This window comes from Cynoglossus semilaevis, chromosome 7 (assembly GCF_000523025.1).
Source record: "Cynoglossus semilaevis isolate Cse_v1.0 chromosome 7, Cse_v1.0, whole genome shotgun sequence".
In the NCBI taxonomy this organism is placed as follows: domain Eukaryota; kingdom Metazoa; phylum Chordata; class Actinopteri; order Pleuronectiformes; family Cynoglossidae; genus Cynoglossus; species Cynoglossus semilaevis.
The window spans coordinates 10378734-10384881 of record NC_024313.1 but is presented as its reverse complement, the minus strand read 5'-3'; positions in this window follow the sequence as shown (position 1 = coordinate 10384881).

Sequence of the window (6148 nt, the reverse complement as noted above, 5' to 3'; positions counted from 1 at the left end):
CCCCTCCCTGCCTCCCAATTCCCCTCCCTGCTGTGAGGCAGGGGCTCAGACAGAGACATCGTCTGCTGGGCCTGTTTAAAAGGTACATTTGGATCTAATTAAAAAGACACATCGTTCCACTGTGAGCGCCCCCATGTGGCCAAAGAAACTTTCACAACTAGGACTGAGTGAACGGTGACTGTGACTGGAGGAAACACACGCAGACGACTAACACACTTTCCGACCTAGCGGCTATGCTAGAGCTAAAAGACTGGGTTCGAAGGAGCGCCCACCAGTGGCTGGGTGTCGACCGTTCGAATCCCGAATCCGACTATTTTCTTTATTTAAACCGAAACTACAAAAATCACTTTCAAAGTCACATGGAGTCATCACCGACATCAGACAAAAAAGTCACACTCCTCGGATTTAATTTGCACATTTCCCAGAATCCTTCACCTGAACGCTGGAGATGACACTGATACCTGTGTGACCTTCAACACATGCTGCCAACATGTCAGGATCATTTTTTTTCAAACGTCATTCCAGAATCTTTAATAATAGGAAGAACAATATTAATAATAATATTATTACCAACAATATTTTTAAAAAATTGAGATTGATAAAGTTTAGTAAAAGTCGTCACTGAAAAATCAACAAATTGACAGAAAAGTAAGATTTAGCTCAAAGTCAGCTGAAGTTGAGGGACACTCGAGGAGAAATGACCCGGGAAATGACCCAGACTGCCCCCGGGAACATGTTTCACCCCAGGGAGGAAAGAAGAAGAGAAAGAAAGAAAAGGAGTGGAGAGAGGAGGAGATGACGGGAGAAGTTCGTCCATGTGATGTGTAGCACCGCAGAGGAGAACAGCCGACAGTGAGGCGGCGGCGCAGAGATGCTAATGCTCCGAAAAGGATGAAAACAATCAGTTTGACAAAAGGCAGCGAGAGGAGAGAGGCAGCGCGGCCGGGGGAGGCCGACACTCTGTCAGCGGCAGCGCCGGTTGTCAGACGGGTTAATGCTGCCTCACTTCAAGTCCCTCTTAAAGACGTCAGATCACACGGCCAGATTTGCCCGTGGAGGATTTGAGGCAGGCGCCCGCCGGCCGGGGGGGCTGCCTTGGGTGGCTGCTACAAGATCGTGATAAGAGCAGATTTGTTCTAAGAATGCAATGACAGGGCAAGGTTATCGCAAAGCTGCCTCGCCTTCCTACTCCCCGGGAGTGGAGGAGCACAGATGGGAGGAGAAGATGGGAGAAAACATTCTTGAGATTCTTTCTACAAACTCAGTGGCGTGGTGGAAACGTGATCGCGGTCGTCTGCTCCACGCTGTGAAATAGCTCATCTTTCATTTGCAAGATTTCACCGTCAAAGGCGACGTACGATAATTATTGTATTCTTACGATGACCGACCAATAAATCCCTTTAGTACAAGGAGTAGTACAACATGTAGTTGTAAAGTCTTCACAGCCAAGACACGATTAAGTACAAGGAGTAGTACAACATGTAGTAGTAATGCAGTACATATATAATTAGATAAATACCCTGCAGCGTGCTTGTCGTGATCTCCACCAGTGTGTGAATTGTGCGTATTTAGGCTAGTACACAGAGTATATTGTTACTCTCCACGTATTCATACTCAGAGTACTCCAATAAATACATTGTATTTAAATAGAAGGTGAGTGATTTTCGAGAAGTTGTTCCTCCTGTATGCTGATGATGCACCGCTCTATGGCTCATAGTTTCCCCCCCTGAGTATTCACTTGTGTGTAGTATGTCGTTGTACTCGCCGGATCTTTCATTTAAAACTACTCTAACTTTGATTTTCTCTAAAAGTTTACAAAAAGTCAGGTTTTGTTTCCACAGTCATTTCCCATGTGGCTCCTTCATGCTAACGACCTCACTGCCTTCACCTGTTCCCCTCTCCTCACCCGCTGCTCACCCCCTCATTAGGTGCTCCGTACATGGCAGCCTCTCCTCCTCCTCCTCCTCCTCCTCCTCGTTGTCTGCTGTGTTTCAGACTCTGCAGCATTTGCACTTGTGTTTCGTCCAGCTGAGCTGACCTCTGAGTTCCTGCCTGTCGATTTCTGCTTCCTTTTTAAAAAGTTTATTTTAATTTGACCCCTGCTCTGACCTCCTGAATGGATCTGGCTGTGTTTTAAACACAGACCAAAACAAAACTCTCTGTGGTGAACACACGTTGAGTCCAGTTTGGTCGAAAACTTTCTTGAAATTGTGGCGCTTTGGCCCAGAGGCAATGTCTCTGTCGTTGGTGTGGAACCCCGGGGTTCATTTCCTGGGCAAGATCCAATCCCAGTCAGGGCGGTTGGTACCTTCCAGTGGACTCACCACCTGCAGGAAGGTTCAGGGGGGTTGGTACGGTGCAGGGTGATTTGGGTGGTGGTCATGGAGACTGCTGCCCCTGCGACCCGGTAACGGATGAGCGGATGAAAAATGATGAATTGATGGACCCTTGAAATTCAAGCAAGGCCTTGAATGAACTCATTACCGTTAAAGCAGTCTTCTGTGAGTCATGTGACTCAGTCTGATGTCGGTCAAAGTGAGTGGAAAGCGAGGATTTCACGTTGCGACTGAAGACATTCGGGGCTAAAAGTCAAGTGTCTGGATTGAGGAGTTACAGTTCATCAGTGAAGCCTAATCTCCTGAGCCGTTCTGAATGATCTTCCCGTGTCGCCTGTGACGGACCGTCACTGCCTCGTCACACGCGTCCGTCACCATCTGTGACACGTGGCTGTGATGGAGCGAGGCGGGGAGGGGAAAACGAGCCGCAAAGGAAAAAAAGTTCAAAGAGGAATGTCTGGAGTGGTGAGCTGTCGAGGCTTAGGGCTGTCAAAATCCTAATCTGTCTGTCAGGAGTGTGTGGACGCCCGGCTTAAAGTTGGCGGCCGTCGGGCTGATGTGGTTTCGGAGAGCCGCTGTCCGTCACATGATGTTTTCTCTGGCAGACACTTCTGGTCCTCAGCCTCAGCTTTGTTATATATTTTAGAGAAATTGAAAAAAAAATGGAATAATGAAAAAAAAAGACCAATGTCAGTCTTTGTTACCCAGAGTCCAGTCTGGTGTTCCTGTTGCCGTGGGCAACAACCTCATGCTGCTGCGTCTCAGTGTAGACAGGGCAGATCATTTGCCCCTACTTGGCTTAGTGAGACCTTCAACCTGGAGAGTCGTTTCAGTGAGGTCTGAAATGTTGGATTCTACCTCTAAGAAACTGGTACCGATTGAAAGACGTAGAGACTGTTGGAGAACAAGCGAACTCTGGGTGTAACAACAACCAGACTAATGATGCCGCCTCACTGTCATTTTGATTAAGATACAATTCATTATTAATGATTCTTATCTTTTTTTTTTTTGGGTTTCACATTTGTTACATTGTTGTTACATTCAGAAAACGTTACTTCCTGTCGTTTCCGGTTGTGTTTCCTAGTAGTAAATGTGACGATCGTTCAGATGGATTTGAAGCCAGTGATTTGCAGTGACTTTATGACTTGGTGTAGTCCACACCACTCTGTACTGTAGTCCACACCACTCTGTACTGTAGTCCACACCACTCTGTACTGCGGTCCACACCACTCTGTACTGCGGTCCACACCACTCTGTACTGTAGTGGTTTATGGGCCGTTTCATTTGAGATGCTGCTGAAGTGTTTAGCAGCGTTTGGAGAGCAGCGGAGCGCAGCGCTGACACTGGGACTGGGTTAGATGGATGGAGCTCTGTCCTGCTATAAATCATACTCTTATTAACCCTTGGGCAAGTGAATGTAAAGTCCCATCAGCCTCAGGGGAGCCCGCAGCACCGGGCCGTTAATACTGGGCTGGTTGGAGCTCGCCTTCAGCCTGACACCGTACACTGCAACTGCCCCGACCGAAAACAGCCCCCTCTCTTTTGTAAGTGCCTTTTGTAAACACAATGATTTTTGCATGCAAATCCCAGCCGTATCTCCCAGCGTATGACAAGGCCATAACTGAAATATACAGCTGCTGTTATACTACGTCCATAAACGCCACACGGATGCAAAACAATCCAGTCTGGACCGCAGTCGTTGTAGTTTTTATGGCAGACCTAAATCCTCTGGCGCTCAGGCCGATTGCCGTGGGGCCCCACCTGGTGGTCGTACATTCACTATGACATTTATTTTTTAAACCTTGAGATTTTTTCGTACTGACTATTTTTAAAATCTGTATTTGTACTTTGTCACGATGTGATTAATGGAGAAACACTGCCCTCTTTACTTGGAGGACATTTACTGCACCTCTGTAATTTAGGATGTTTGTTACAGGTCTGTAAGTACTGAATGAGTACTGAAGTATGCAAGTACAGTACTGTCATAGTGATTCAGTAAGGAGTACATGGAGTACAGAGTATTCACGTATCCAGGATGAGCAGAGCATCAAGAAGTAACAAACTGTTTCTTTTGAGGCGTTCGGTCAGATCACGGAGCCTTTCGTCCGTCCTCTCCGTTACAACAAAGTGCTAAATACGACTGGAAATTCTAGGGCTAGTGCTGAGCCAAATAGCTCATGTGAGACCAGAAAGGAACCGCGTCCCGTTTCTGACCCAGCCTGGTTTATAAACGTGGAGTGAAAGTGTAATATCACACAGCTGTAAACCTCTGATCGACTGTGAGCCCGAAGCCTCCAACCTTTGAAAGCCGCTGGTTTCAAACCCACGTTTCTGCCGCGTTGTTGCTCTCCCTGAGGTGTGCTGCGAGGCATCGGTGGTGGAAGAACTTCCCCGTATCTCCTCTGAGGTTTTTCGGTGGGGAGGATGCCGCGGCGCAGAGCAGATTGTGAAGAACCTTCAGGCCGCGGCTCAGCTCGCTGTGGAAAATCCACAAACCTGGCAACGTTTGAACAGCAGTTTGTTCACCTGAAGAATAGGTTCGGCTCACTTCCTTAATTCCTGCGCACACACACACACACACACACACACTCACTCACACACACTCCTTTCTACCTGCCAATATATCACAGCCCCAAGGAAGGAAGATTGATGGCATTAAATTGCTTCTATCCAGGTTTTTTATCAGGATTTACAGGAGCTGCTGTAGCTGGAGCTTTCCAGCACCACTACCATCCATAAATCATCTCACACACACACACACACACACACACACACAAGGGGCTGTGTACCCACATGGATATCAGGATATGGCTGTAACAAGATGGATGACCTCCATGCCGTCTGCTGCCAAACCGGACCTAAACCCCACACACACACACACACACACACACACACACTCCAAACACATGTACATTTTGACTCTGTAATGGAAAATGTCAATCTCCCTGGACGTCAGGCCCTGGAAACACGGCGACTCCTTCCCTTCCACCCTTCACTCTCATTAGAGGGACGTGTCCCCCGGACCCCCGGACCCCCGTCCACTCCAGCTCTGATTCATATCTGAGACGGTTCAGAGACAGAGAGGATGAGAAGTGCCGTCTGTCCTGGAAACCGCCGGCGCTGTACCTGTGGCACGTGGGCCCCGGGGCAGGTACGAACAAGATGGCCGACAGCAGGTCTCCGCCAGATCAGAGGAGAACCAGAGGTCAGACTCCTCACCGCCAGTGGGTCCACAGAGACAGAAGGAATCGACGGACGTTGGAGGAGAGGATGGAGTTCTAAATGCAGATGTTTACAAACCACTGAACGGCGTTTAATCTGAAAACGAGCCTCAAACGTACGTCAGTGAACGACTGACAAAATTGGATGAAGCGCCAACAAATTCACGTCACGTCAAAAACAAACGGGTTCAAAATAAATCTGATGTCAGCAGTGACTACAAAGTTTAAGATGTAAACTGAGCTCAACCTTTAGACAAATCCATATTTATCATCAACTTCCATCCTGTGTTTGTAACGTTGTATTTATTTCGAAGCCAACTGTTGTCACTTACTAAGCCTCAGACAGTTACTCGATTTTTAAAGCCGTGGTTCGAGGCCCTGGTGTCGGTGTAAAACAGACATTCAGTCCTTGTGTTTGTATTCCATTAAGCTAACGGCCATTGTTAGCATTAGCCTTGCGGTCAGTACACGTGTTATAACGCAGTCCATCAGTGTGACATCATATCTGCGTTGTTGCGCAGTTCACAGTCCAAACAAATGTAACACAACTGTAACACATGCCTCCCCCGCCCCCCCTCCCCCCGCCTCCCA